The 15,587-nt window shown below is 39.5% G+C and overlaps 1 protein-coding gene across 6 annotated transcripts in view; it reads right to left on the bottom strand.

The window, feature by feature from the left end:
* ZNF462 (zinc finger protein 462) overlaps positions 1 to 15,587 on the bottom strand; it is a 92,264-nt gene that overhangs the window by 64,283 nt on the left and 12,394 nt on the right. For 3 of the 6 annotated variants that reach the window (XM_075826138.1, XM_075826127.1, XM_075826148.1), the window contains exon 2: positions 3,446 to 3,520. The exons of the other annotated variants lie outside the window; for them this stretch is intronic. The gene's annotated coding sequence lies outside the window, so the exon portion shown is untranslated. The remainder of the gene's footprint in view (positions 1 to 3,445; positions 3,521 to 15,587) is intronic. 6 annotated transcript variants of the gene reach the window in all.

Here is a 15,587-nt window from a genome sequence, read left to right as displayed (position 1 = left end):
GCAAGCAGAAGATGTGTTGGATGAAGAGGTTAGCCAGTCGAGGAGCAGAAGTTAGACCGGACAGCGGGATAAAATGAGCCATCTTCGAGAACTGGTCCACAACCACCCAGACCGTATTGCATGCTGCAGAGGAAGGAAGGTCTGTGACAAAGTCCATTGCTATATGCTGCCAGGGAGCATTGGGCACAGATAGAGGTTGGAGCAGGCCGGCAGGCTTAGAGTGAGCAACTTTGTTGGAAGCACAAACAGTGCAGGACGAGACAAAGTCCACAATACCTTTGGGCAGCATGGGCCACCAGAAGTGACGGGCAATCAGATCTCGGGTTTTACGAGCACCAGCGTGCCCAGCCAGTTTGGAGCTGTGCCCCCAGTGAAGGATTCCCCTCCTGTCTGCCAACCGCACAAAAGTCCTCCCCGGAGGGATGTCTCGAGGATTAACAGAACCAATACAGGAGGGGTCAATGACACTTTGTGGTGGACTCCACAGTGTCCTCTGTCTCAAATGACCTGGACAGGGCATTGGCCCTCACATTTTTGTCAGCAGGACGGTAATGGAGCACAAATTGGCCCCGGGTGAAGAACAGCGACCACCTGGCTTGACGGGGGTTCTGCCGTTGTGCTTACTGGAGATAAGTGAGGTTCCTGTGGTCGGTATATATCAGGATGGGGTGAGCCGTGCCCTCTAGTAGATGTCTCCACTCCTCCAGAGCCAATTTGATGACCAGTAACTCCCGATCTCCAATAGAGTAATTGCGCTCTGCAGGAGAAAAAAGTCTACGGTAATAGCCACATACCACTGCCTTCCCTTTGTAACCTCTCTGGAACAGAAGGGCACCTTCACCAACAGAGGAGGCGTCCACCTCCATCGAAAACTGTTGAGAAAACTGTCTTCTTGCTGAAGACATCTGCAAACTGAGAGAAATGAGGGGGTAATCCTGCCAATGACTGAGGCAGAGGAGGCTGGACAGGATGGATCTGTAACAGACAGCGGTTAAGACATTTAGAGCCCCATTGGAGTACCACTCCGGAATTGTAGTCGGAGCCAAGGCAGGCCCAGTAAGACAGGATTGAAGGCTTTAGGCAAAACAAGAAACAAAATCAGTTCAGTATGAAGGGCTCCAAATTGGAGCTTCAGCGGCTTGGTTTCAGATATGATCGGTTCGGGCAGAGGCAGACCATTCACCGAGGCAACAGCCAAAGACGTCTCCAGAGGGACTGTGGGCAACTGGAGAAGATCCACTAGGTCTTTTAGGATGAAGTTTGCTGCAGGCCCAGAGTCCAGATAGGCAGAGACCCGATGCGTCTTTTCGACGGACACTATGGTCACGGGGATGGACAGATTTGAGGAGAATTTTTTATTCAGCGCCGTTCTGCCTAGGGTTGTCTCTCCAACCAATTCTAGGCATTGGAGTTTTTTGGCTTCTGAGGACACAAACGCACAACATGGCCTCCGAGGCCGTAATACAGCCAAAGTCCCGAAGTGCGTCTGCGTTGTCTCTCCTGGGCTGACAATTTGAGCCAGTCCACCTGCATAGGCTCCTCTGGAACAACGGGAACAGGATAACACTAAGGAACCATTTGCTAAGACTAACATGGGTAAACACAACAACGCTCAGGCAATGAGTGAAAGGGCAGAGCCCCTTTTATACTCCAGGGTGATCATGGGCTAATTAGAGATTCTTTTCATATGCACGCACTGGCCCTTTAAGGCCGGGCGCGAGCGCGCACCCTAAGGGATCTAGTGAAGCAAGGCGGAAGTGAGTGATGGCGTCTCCTAGGAAGGAGATACCGGCCAGCACTCACAGAGTCATGGCCGCAGCCGTCGAGGTTTGAGTAGGAACGACGGTCCGCGGCCATGGCCGTTACAGTGGCATCATGTGGTGCTATTTGAGACCTTCTAGTCTGCTTTACATTGATTAAGTGGTGTTTAGATTGAAACGGTCTGGCAGTAATCATGCCTTGGTGTGGCTAATGAAGTTGAACCCAATTGTCAATTGAATTTGGGTTTTTTAACTTTCAGAAAACTTCTGACATTTTTTTTGATTGGTGTGGGCCCGAGATCTGAGCCATCGATCGCTAAAACGTAGAGGCAGAAGCACTCGGTGAGCACTGAGCCGCTTGGTTTGTGGTCTGCTTTTCTCGGAAAGCCGAGCAGTTGGTGTACGGACTTAATAGAAAGTCTATGGGCCCGTACACTAACTGCTCGGGTTTCGAGAAAAGCTGATCAGAAACTAAGTGGCACAGCGCTTGCCCGAGAACTTGTGCCACTTCGTTTTAGTGATCTCAGTGCTCGGACATCCAGTGATCAAAACGTCTGACATGTCACTATGAGATGTCAGAAGTTTTCTGATTGTTTATTTACCCTTTAACTAGTTGATTTAGTAGGCAAATACTATTTCACATAGAGCCAGGTAGGGCTGAACAGCATTTTTCCTTCAATAAATGAAATCATCATTTGAAAACAGCATTTTGTGTTTACTTGGGTTATCTTCGTCTATTAATAAAAAAAAGTTTCATATTCTGAGACATTCAAGTGTGACAAATATGCAAAAATATAAGAAATTGGTAAGGGGGCAGATACATTTTCACAGCACTGTAGAAAACTTAGAATTTGAAATCCACTGTAGATGAGAGCACTATCTATGCACAACAATGGGTAAGATTGGTTTGATAAATAAAAGTAAAAGTAATAAAAGTGAAAGTAATATTAGCGTGTCCTGTAGTCATTTATCCAGAGCACCTGATCTTTTCATTGAACTTCAAATCATGTGACTGGTATATATAACACAAAAGTTTATAAATTAGGCAAATTTGTGAGATCATATTTTCGTAGCTAAAATGCAAGCCCAAACTATAATACATTGAAAAAAAAAATAATAATAATTATAATACAAAAAAGTCAACTCTTAAATCCTTACATTGAAGTAAATAAGACAACAGTACATACGTATTCAATATATTATGTTTCTCAAATGAACATTAGTAGGTCTCTCTTACAAAAAAAAAGCATGGGAAAACACCAGAGGCAACCTGGCCATGTAGATGGATTTCGAAATTTACATTTATCCCTCTTAAAAGTCAGGGTTTAAAATCCGTCCAAGAGCTGCAAAGAAGCCAATGGAATTTTCCACTCTTGAACATGATCTGTTGCTTCAACCATATCTGCTAGAGAGCCGGCTTCTAAGTGTAGAAGTATCAGTGACACAACTGGTCTCACAAAAGTGAAAAATAAATCCAGTTTTTGCTTGTAAGGTTTCACTGGTATTTCTGGTAAGGACCATTTTAAAATATATTAAATTACATAACACACCAGAGAGAAATAACTAAGCACCATTTACTTTTTAATCAGTGTTTCTTAGTTGTGAGGGATTGGGATGATGTTCTCATTGTAAAACCGTAAAATGTCCAAAAATAAAATGCTACATGTTAAAACAGATATACCTACTGGTAAGCTGGGCACACACAGTCAGATGCCTCACTGATACGACATCGACAGCTCTAGCCAGGTATTAATCCTTTTCTATGAGAAAAAAGAAGTGTCATTTATATCACTTGGAGATTTAGAACATATCAGAAATCTCCTCAGAGTTTCTGATTGCCAAAATTGCTCATGACCGCCTGTGCTAAATATTGGTGGAAATATTTGGCCTAGTGAGGCGAGCTTCATAAAAAATTGATCTTAACAGTTAATCTGGCTTTTCCCATCTGTTAGCTGTTTCCCGACACACATCATCCCCAACTCCACATGTGCATTTGGCCTGTCTGAGGATGCAAGTTATTTCATAAGGTATGGACCGGTAAAAATGCAACATGATCCTTGTTCCTCCTGACAACAATCGTTGAGTAATCTGCCAGGCCTAATAGACAACAATCCAATGTCTATGGCCTGTTTTCTTCCACATAGATCATTTAGATAAATACTGCATACTACAATAAAATAGACACTTTAGCTCTAATGAACTCAAGGTAGGTTATTAAGGCTAAGTTATCAAAGTGATAAAGAATACTATATACATGCTAAAAACATGTCTTAAACTGCAAATATATTATTACTTCTAGGGACTTAAAATATATGTAAATATTGGTAAAAAAATCAAAACTCAGTCCATTGATTCCTGTAATGTTTCATTGTGTATTTTTTTCTCTTCAGTAAGCAATGAAGACTTCAGCATTTCCTTTTTCCTCCTTGTGTCTATATTTAAAAACGTCTATTAGTGGAAGTTTAGAGAGACATTTACCAGATATCTAAATATATGACGCTCTGGGTAAAACCTTATCCCATGGGTTCTTCTTTTTAACCTCTATATAGTTGAAATTCTGCATAACCAACTATGTGAATAACCCCTAAAGAGAATTAAGAGAAAGCAATATGTAGCTAGAAGTAATTAAAGTTTTTGTCACTGCAATTCACACTTACACATACACATACAAAACAGTTTTATTGTACACAGATGGTGAAAATGTAAGTTAAAAGAACAGACTTGTGACCAATTTGGCACATATAATCAGTGGACAGCAAATTGTAATTAAAATGTACATATTTCATAGAGTCGCAGGACCCCACGAACTTGACAGTAGAAAGTTAATTACCAAGGTTAAAGATGCCTGTATATTATGAACCCTAAAAAATTATATAGAGCTCCACCCTGAAATCCATAAAATTATAAGAGAAAAAATACATTAATACATGGAATTCCCACTCTTTGGTTTATTATGGCTCCATAATAAATAATGAATATAATTTTATTAATTTTAATAATATTTTCCTTAGGCTGTGTTCACATAATGGTTTTTGCCTTTTGTCTTGCATAGGACGAGAAAAAGCTCCCGATGTATACATTACACGTAGGCTGTGACATATACCTAACAGTATCCAAAGAGAGTATGGGCAGCACAGCAGAACATAAACCTCAAGGGTATCAGGGTGCAAGCCTCCAGGGATCCGACTTGTAAATCCCCAAATGTAAACGAAATAGGAAGAAGAGGCAGCACTCCAGAGTTCGTATCAAAATAGAAAAGGTTTTTTATTCACCCATCAGTGAGAATGGATAGCAACGTTTCAGCTGCTCCATGCAGCCTTTGTACTTTACCAACTGGGCGTTGTACAGAGGAGTGTATGACGCTGACCAATCAGTGACCAATCAGCGTCATACACTTCTCATTGTTCCACAGTGTGATTGTGCAGTGAAAGAAGCTGGGCTGGAATAATGAGAAGTGCAGGACACTGATTGGTCACTGATTGGTCAGCCTCATACACTTCTCTGTACAACGCCCAGTTGGTAAAAAGTAAAAACATGCCCAGTTGTCTATTAAGAAAGTCATTAGCATAAATCTAAAATTGCTCATAACTTGCTCAAAAATGATTTTTTTTTCAAAATAAAAACCACTGCTGTTATCTAGATTACAGCGCCGATCAGATTATGTAGGAGATAGGGCACTTCTAATCTGGTGACAGAGCCTCTTTAAAGTCACGGAGCTCTTTAGTACGACCTATACTACTAGCAATGTTTGACTATGGAGAGTGCATGGCTGTGTGCTTAATTTTCTGTATCTGTTTGCAAAGGGTGTGGCTCAATGTAACTTACGGTAACTCATTACTTATCGGTCTTTCCCACACTAAACTCTCCCCTCTCCAATCTATACTTAATGCAGCCACCAGGCTCATCTTTCTGACCAACCGCTACACCAATGATTCTACCCAGTGCGAGTGAGCAACTGCACTGGTTGCCCATTCCCTTTAGAATACAATTTAAACTTATTACTTTCACCCACAAAGCTCTCCACAATGCTGCACCTACTTACATCTCCTCCCTAATCTCTGTCTGCCAACCTATCCGTGCTTTACGTTCTGCAAACGATCTAAGACTAACATTCTCTGATCTTCCTTTCCCATCTCCAAGACTTTTCTCGTGCTGCACCATTCCATGGATAATCAGTTTAAAGGGGTTTTCCAGTCTCTAAAAACTGATGGCCTCTTGTCAGGATAGGCCATCAATAGCTGATGGGTCGGGGTCCGACTCCCGGGACCCCCGCCGATCAGCTTTTTCCCCTTCATTTCTACTCACTGTGAATCATTGACACAGATGTAGCTTCAATGGGAGAAGGCTGCAATATTGTCAATCTCGGCAACATGTGTGTCAACGATTCACAATAAGCAAGTAGAAATTAAGGGGAAGCAACCCTCGTACGAGTGCTGCACCTCCTTCAAAACAGCTGATCGGCGGGGGTTCCAGAAGTCAGACCATGAACTATCAGGTATTGATGGCCTATCCTGAAGATAGGCCATCAGTTTTTAGGGACTGGAAAACCCCTTTAATTCCCTACATCCAAAGTTCTATGTGTGCCCTGAAAACACATCTTTTTAGTGGAGCCTAATCACATTCTCTAATATAACTAATTTCCTTTGCTACCTTCCCTATTACATTAGTCTTCAGAACCTGATCCCTTCATTCAGCAGTATTCCCCACACTCCTTGCACCCTAATGCACTTTATATCTGTCACACACAGATACGGGCTGGTGACCGGCTCATGCAGCTTTACGTGCATTATTCTAGTTTTATAACAGATGGCGGGACCATTGTACTTATCGAGCACTTTTTACATTTTGTGTCCCCCCCATTTCCTCATAGATTGTAAGCTCTTGTGAGTGGTTTTGCCACTATATAATGTCTGATTTTGTCTGTACATGTTTCCTCTAAATTATAAAGTTCTGTGGAATATTTTGGTTCTATATTTTTATTATTATTATCAATAAGGATAATATTGTCATAGGACACATATTGTTGCAATTCTTAGGTTTTCTACTTTACATCTCGTAGATGTAGAACCAAAATCCTTTTAGTGTCTACTGGACTAGGGTCTCTCACACTGTCCATATCATACTAGAGATGGACAGTATTCAGCAGAGCCAAGGGCCAAGTCAAGTTAAATCTTTAATCAGAAATAGGAAGTGTAGTGCCCAAAATGGAACACAACACTTTATTGCTTGATGCCCTAGGAGGAGTTTGGGTTAGTAACTGACATAGCATTACTTAGATTTTTTTAGACAAGGCATTGAACTAAGCCACAATCACAGCTAAAAAAGTGGTATGATGGAGTACTAATTTCTGCAAATTCAATGAAATCAAGCAACAAGTAAACAGTAATGGATACATCTTGTTCAGTTGGTGATAAAACATTTTGTGTGTCCATAAAACTACTAATGCTAGGAAAAAGTTGTAGATAGGTTTGGTTAGTCATCACTGGATAACTCGGAACTTAGAAAACATGGATGTTTTTTTCCAGATGCAGCGCCACACCTGTCCATGGGCTGTGTCTGGTATTACAACCCAGCTCCACTAAAGTGAATAGAGCTGAGCTGCAATGCCACACACAACCTCTGGACAGGTGAGGTATTGTTTTTGGACGAAAGCAGCCATGCTTCTCTATTCATGTGCAACCCCTTTAAATAGGACCTGTCAGCTCTCCTGACATGACTGTTTTAAAACTTGTATTCCTCATGAAATAACAAGCATCTTTTCTATTCCAAAAGAATCTAAACGCACACTTGAATTTAACTTTGTTTGACAAATATTTTGCAAAGGGATGATCCTCTGATAAAAGACAGCCAATATAAATAGAATATAAGGGAATTGAAAATCAGTCACAGACAAATCTTGTCTTCATCAATGGTCTTCTCTAGGTCAAAAAAAAGTCTGACTGCCAAGTTAGCAGCCACTGTATGAATTCCTCACATCACCAGCACTGATTTCCAGTTCTGGTGACTTTGGTTAGAAGTTGAGCTATAAGCTGGGATAATAATGCTTATAACAATCAAACTCTGTCATATAGGGGGCCCTAGTGCCCTCAGGTGTCAGCCATGCCTGTTTTTGGCTACAAATCAGGTACCATAGTCAGGGGAGAGCTGAAAGGACTGTAAACAAAGCTTGACAGTGGAATAAGACTACATTTTGGAGATGTTTCTGCTTTAAAACCCTCTGGCTTCCATTTTCTGCTGAAGATAAAGGGTTATGTGACTCAGCTAGAGCATACTGCAGCAAGTACTGTAGCCACTTCCTCTAAAATATGATAAAACTGCACTGAAAAGATACTGTAATCTTTAATCTTTAATTTTCCTCTCAACTATATCATTCATCTGATTTTATATGTAAGTTACTTAAATATGCAGCTTGTATGGTGATTTCTAGTAGAAGGATTCTTAAAGATTATGGTAGAAAACCTTGGATAGACATTAAAAACACGTTAAATGAAGCCTGAATGACGAAAGAAAATCAATAAAGTAGAACATTACTCTACATATTCACAATTAACTCAAGTCTCATATTCTGTTCTTCTGGAACCATGATGAAGTTAGTATAATTTGGCAGGTTAGCTGCATCTCATCTCATTTTCCATCCAAGTGTATGGCCAGAAGGGACATTTATCCTATGATTCTTTCGGTTACTGTGTGGCAGGATCTGAGAGTGTATGATCCAATTAAAGTAAAAGCGGCCTACCTGATGTTACATCAACCACAATCGACATGACACAATATCATTTCCTGGAATGTATGGCTCTACTATATGTTGCAAACATTAGGAGATGTAAATTAGATTAATTCAGGGCTGGACAAATCCTAATAGTCAATTAGCCCAGCACCCAGAAATTTTCTACTATCATATAACTTTTGGGGTTTTTAATGAAGTCTATAAAACTTAGGCCATTCAAAGAGTTAACTTGGCTCTAGGAGAGGTCTTACTGGCTCACAAAGTCTACTCCTGTATTAAATAAATTCATGATGAGACAATGATTATGAAAATGAAAAGTTAACAATGATTATGATGTGTTTCTATGTACACATACAGAGTTGAAACATATATTTTGTTGCAAAATCCAGTAAATAAAGCAGCCCATGGATGACCACTGATGAACTTAGCTTCCAATTAATATATAGTTTTTAGCAAACAAAATTGCTGTATTTTTCACATTGGTTATGGAAACACTTAAATAAAAGTTACAACATATATTTCTAACATTGGATATCCTGGCTACGAATGTTCACCCAACGCAGATCAAAAATGATGGCACCTTTAAAGCAAAGATGACTTAAAACACACACACTCAAGCTTTGTTTGGTCTGATAAGTGTTAAATATAATCCAGCTTGCACACAGCTCAAGGCTGTCTTTCCACTGATACAACGGCCAAGTTTAATATGAAGATATCTGGTAAGAAACAAATAGGTTTCTACAACATATTCATCTAAGCTAAAGGTTTTACTCCCAATATATATGATCTACTAGTAAGAAAAACAAATCAAGATATAACTAGCTGGCATTGCAGAGAACAAGTCTATATTTGGTAGAATAGGTTTCTACCTGTTGTAGATCAGATTACAGTTGCAAATTAATGCCAACCCCATTTCTCCTCAGCACAATCCACAGCTCACTTTATTTTCCAAGGAGCAGATGATTCCTGCTTTGTAAGCACTTCACAGGAAAGCAGATCATCCAGTTATTTTCCCCTCTACCCATCCCCCAAGGTTAGACCTTTCTTCTCAGCTAAAGGATGCACTGCTGAATATTCCTGGCACATGCTCCAGGGAGAGGAGACACTGTTTTACAGAAGCCGTTCTCAGCTTCAGAATCAGCCATTTTAATGTCATGCTTTCAGACACAAAAGGCTTATAGTCTGAACACAACATGGCTTCAGACCATTCCAGCCTTATCTGGACCCAATACCATGCTCATGCAGAAAACTCTTACACATCTTAACTCATTTTGGAGAATGTTGTACATTTGTGGAACAATTTAGAATGTAACAGATAAACATATACAAAGGCATCAATAGGTGTGAAACAAAGTGGCTTCATTGTCCTGGATAAAATAAAAACACAGGTCAAGTTTGTGAAAAAATAGGTCACAATCTATCATCTTTCATTGGTGGTTGTCCTGATGTGCGGAGAAGAGGACATCATCTGTTTACTGGAGTCTAAATGACCTTTCTTAAATCACCAGCCAGTAAGTCTGTAACTGCAACCCTTGCCAACAGACACACCCTTCAAGACAAAGACTTCAACTGAAATGTTCTATCAAAGCTTCATTGTGCAGGAGAACAAAATGTCTTCAGCAAACCAGCATTTCAGACGCCACCACATACAACAACCATGATAAATACCGTACAATACAAGTTATGGAAACCTGAGCTTTAGTATCAAACAAAAGGCGGTTTTGACGTATCCCTTGTGTATAGTTTTCTACATTTCCATGATTTTGACCATGAATACGATATTCAAATAATCTTAAAATCTCCAAAAAAGACTTTGAGACATATTGCGTTTATACTACTGCCACCATTGTGAAGGGTGCATATTTTGAGAAGTTATCCTAGCTAGTAGCCAGCTAGTGGCTAGAAAAATATATAATTCGGTAGACGTAGACTACATTTAGAAGGTCTGTAGTCCAGTTCATTATTGTTCACCAAAACCAGGAATGCATCCAAGTAGAGGAGAGCTGGGCATAAAATCCCAATTCTAAATGTTTCTGTGCTCCCATGTGCTGGGTTAACCATTTTTGGTTAAGAAAGGTGGGAGGACCGGCTCACAAGTGAACAGCAACCTTATTCTGCCACACATATTGAGACACTACCACACAGGCTGCACATCTATGTTCTATATCAACTCCTACTACGTAGTTCAGTTCAATAACAGTTCACTAAATGTTGTTTATATGCATTGCTCATATATTTCAAGATACCACAAACAATTACTTATATTCCATCAAAAAACTAGTGCTGAAAGAGACCAAATTTGCACCTTACCACTTGGCTTCCCCTCACTAGTATTTCCTGCAGCTAGTCACTAATGCTTCCTCCTATAGTCTCTATGATAAGTGTGGCGATTGACAGCAGAGGAAAAGGAAAAAAAGAGTTTTGGAGAACATTTAAAATGATGCTTCCTTAGGATATGCATCCAAAAGAACAACCAAGTCAACAATGTAACCTAGCAGGGCCAATCTGTGAATGGGAAGCTCGGGACTGGGGATAGTAGAAAGGAATAGCGGAATGTCAAAGTTGTCTTCCATGAAATATGGGAAGGTCTATCATCAACTGGATAAAATATATTGATCATAATGGCCTCTTTGTCTTTAACAATATAATAATGGAATTATATTTTACAAACAGGTCTTGAAATGTGCATGCATATCTCCAATTTACAATACAGTACGGGTCTTCTAGAAATCTTCAAAATTGAGTTAATAATGTACCCTGAATGAAGATGTAGTTGGATCTTCCAGACCATGGGCAATATACCGTTAAGACATTGGGAAGAATTAAAAAGACAAAAAAGAAGCCAGATCGGACAGACACCACAGCTGATTATAATTGGGTTAAATTGTTGAATCAATGGGACATCTTTTAGATATCTCTTTAATCTTTTGCTCATAATATCAAAAGGGGTTGTCTAAATTTAAGTTGTAGCAAAGGTAATGACGTTTAACAACAAATTTTATCTGTCAAGTTCAAAGACCTCAAAGTGTTAAGAGATGAATGAAACCAGATCTGTTGAGCATTACGATTTTGCAGTAGATCATCAGTATAGACAAGAGTTGTGCAACTGCTTTAGTTGCTTACCCAGTGCTTTGATTTCAACCAAGGACCAAGCCTAGAAAATATTTATCTTTGAGTTCCTTAAAATCTGCTTATAACTTTATTGCTTATTTTTACACTTTTTCATTGAATAATTTCCCAAGTAATTCTATCCTGTTCCAGATATAAACTTTTAAGAACCTGTGAAAGCCTGCTATATAAGTTTTGGATAGAGGTGGTAACATCGGCCTATTTACATAATATATGCTCATGTATATAAGAAAACGAGAATTTTTATAGTTGTTCTACATTCAGTAGAATCTACCGTGACAATTGTGAAGGTATTTAAAATATAGAAATGAAAGCATGCATTAAACACTAGATACACCTTGTTGTCAAATTGTGGTTTTTGGTAAAATCATTGTATTGCTGCGTAGTATTTATTGCAATTTCGCAAAAATCACGCTATGACCATGGCGTGTGAATAGACCCTTAAACAACATTTAGAAAACAGCACCATTACACGAAGTGATATTTAGTGTGACGGCAAACACCATTTCTATTCAGAATGTCCTAACATAAGAGGTGACCTTCAACTTCCAAGAATTTTTACAAAAAATTTGTGCACGATATCAGCAGCTTTTTTTTTTAGAAAGTGTACATTTGTAACCTACTTTAGGTTTAGTGTTCCATTAACCAACCTGAGTGGAATAACCTAGACCTAGATCTTGTCATCTGGCCACTGAAGGTCTGATTCTTCCACTTTATCCAACTATCGACATGGGTGGTGTTATATTAACATCTTCTGATGATCAGAAGCACTTGCTATCATTCAAAAGTGACTTTGTAACGTGTTTCTAATGGCCAGACCGCTCATATTTCAGTACTCAAGCAACAGTGCACCATACACCAAAAGCATTGTCTATTGATGACCATATACATATTTAGATAAAGTCAACTTTGAAAAACATTTTCAAACCATGAGGTCTAATATGTGACAGCATTTTGACGCCTTTACATTCATTGGGTGTATGGTCATAACATTTCATTGTACAAGAGAATTTCATGCAAGATAGAAACTATGGTTGAACAGTACCCAAGATACAGTCAAACGAACTGTTTTTCTCTATTAATTCAGTCCTGGGGTTCAACAATGGCTATACGAATACACCACTTTCCGTTTACCAACTCAGCCAACCACCTAGTTCTTTGGCTATACCAGCCTAACGTTGCTAATTTAGCTGGATGTTATGACAGTGCCAAGTAACAGAATGTTAAAGGCTTTCTGCTTATCCATATAATGCTGCTCTGGAACTTACCCCCAGTAGCATAGTGTGGTTATTTATATATATATTTTTAGCAGAATTTGATTAAGACATGGATGATATATCGGTACCACCAAGCATAGTTCACATCTACAAAATATCTCTAATAATACACCATGTTGACGACTAATGGCCAGTAGCTATGATTTTTAGGTACTAGAAATAGATAAATTGCACCAATAACGTGATGTGTTTACCCTTGGTGAATCCACTTAAATTAAACCATCCCAAATCCGTTCATCTGGTAAGGCATTAAAACAATACACAATTTTTTTTTCTGTCCTACAGAGTCTACCGAATCTAAAAATGATGAAATGAAAGAAGCTTGCTTAATGATTACCTGGAAATTGATGCGCTGTTTTATATTATAATGGAATTGAACAACTAAACTCTCTCGAAACATGTTTTGTATAGTACAATGGGTCTCGTGTGCTGTCAGTTCTAATAAGTATTAAAGCTCTACTGGATCAGATATGTTAGAAATTTGAAGATGCATGCTTGCACAGAGTGATTGCTAAAAAAAAAAAAAAAAAGAATATTGTATTGGAACCGAGCTATATTTAAGAAGAAAAAAAAAGAAGACTAAAAACCTTGTCTCTTTCTCTCAAGCTACGGCTTCGCTTTCCCCCATCAATGAGGGGTTTTGCAATAGTCGTGATTTGAGACAAGCTATTATAATTAAGATGCTTCAAACAGAGCACAGGACTGAGCCGTGTGGAAGAGGTTTCTATCTGCTGTAGATCAAATTACAGCAGCACATGAAGCCCCACCCTATGTCTCTTCAGCACAGTCTAATACATCTCAAAATGTTTTTTTTTTCCATGGTGTAGATGACTCCTGCATTCTAACCACCTCACAGAAAGCAGATCATCCAGTTTTTTCCCCATCCCCCAAGCTTAGACCTTTCTTCTCAGCTAGAGGAAACACTGCTCTGCTGAATACTTCTGGCACATGTTCCAGAGGCAGAAGATACAGCTTCACAGAGTTGTATTAGAAGCAGCCATTTTAAATGCAGATCTTCAACACAACATGGCTTCAGACCATTCCAGCCTTATCTGGACACAGCACACTGCTCATGCAGAAATGCCAGTACAAGTGAACTCATTGTGGAGTAAAAAAAGACGTACTGTGGCTTGTTCCCAGGAAGAGAAACAGTTTAACCATCTCCAGGAAGACAATGTTTTAACTCAAGATAGCTAGGTTGAAGAATGTTCCTCTGCATTCTCCCTTCAGAAACATCTTAAAAAGATCTCAAGAAGCTTACCAGATCTAAATGAAGAAAACAAATAAGAAAAATAAGGTTCTAACCTGAAAAGAAAACAGGTCTTGTCCATATTCCTCAGATCACATGGGAATTATCTTTTTGCAGAGTCCTCTGACAGCTGGATTCCAAAGTCTAAATGACCTTTGTTAATCACTAAGCAGACTATCTGCATTACAAACACTGCCAACAGACACACCCTTCAACAGAAAGCCTTCAAGTGGCCTTTTTAAAAAGAAGGTTCTCGGGAAAACTTATTGTACAACCCTGGGAACAAAACTAATTGCCTCCAGGAAAACATAACTTTAAAATAACCCATGTTCAAAATGGATTGAACTATACTTCATACATGGCTAGGATACACCTCTGAAGAACTGTATACTAAGTGTACAAATTGCACAGGAATCCATAAAACTTAATCATTATGGTCTAGTTAAGAAATAAATGAAATGAACTTTGGATCTTGACCATTTTTTTCACCTACTGACTTCTTAAAGTAATGTTCTACAATACAGATTGTTCAAGTTATCATGCTAAAACATCTCCAGAAGGAGATCCAAACAAGATCACATTGTGAAGACCAAGTGGAAAGTTAAATAAACATCAATTACATGGAATATACAATTTTATGGACTGTTGGCATATGTCATTTATCTGCTCTTTAACATTTTTCTTTAAAAATACTTTTCAAGCTTTGGCATCAGTAAAGGAGCATTGTAACCTGGTGTTCTAGATCAGTGTTTCTCAAAGACAAGAACCTGCTACTCAATCAAATTACATCAAAAGTACCCCCAAGGCTGTGGTCATAAATTGTGCTGCACCTATTACATTCTTTAAAAATACTCATGTGCAGGTCAAGGTTTGGCATCAGTAAAGAAACATTCTAAACTTGTGTTCTAGATCAGTGCTCCTCAATGTTTCTAAGACAAGAACCTTCTACTTAATTAAATCAATGTAGCCCAAGACTGTGATCATAAACTGTGCAGCACCAATTAAAAGCACAGTTTGAGGACAGTTTGAATAGCTCCTAGTGTAGCGTCCATGGCCGCGGACCGCCGGGTTTACTCAACCCCCAGCGGCTGCAGCCATGGATCTGTGAGCGCTGGCTCGCATCTACTTCCTAGGAGACGCCAGCGCTCACATCCGATCCAGTCCGCTGTGTCCCGTAGGGTGCGCGCACACACAAAGGGACTCATCATCATCAACTGCCCATGATTCCCTGGAGTATAAAAAGGGCCCTGCCCTTCTGATCCATGCCTGAGCGTTGTTAGTGTTCCCATGTCAGTCTTGCAAATGGTCCCTTAGTGTTATCCTGTTCCTGTTGTTACCCGTGTCCTGTATCCTGTATCCCGTGCTGTGTCCTTGTTCCAGAGCCTGTTAGTGTTGGAGTCGTGTTCCTCAGCACCTGCTGTCGTCTGCCATGTCCAGTGTCGTCT

The sequence above is a fragment of the Rhinoderma darwinii genome, chromosome 1 (genome assembly GCF_050947455.1).
Source record: "Rhinoderma darwinii isolate aRhiDar2 chromosome 1, aRhiDar2.hap1, whole genome shotgun sequence".
Classification (NCBI taxonomy): domain Eukaryota; kingdom Metazoa; phylum Chordata; class Amphibia; order Anura; family Rhinodermatidae; genus Rhinoderma; species Rhinoderma darwinii.
The sequence above is the reverse complement of the archived record's forward strand: the minus strand, read 5'-3'. Positions and strand labels throughout refer to the sequence as shown.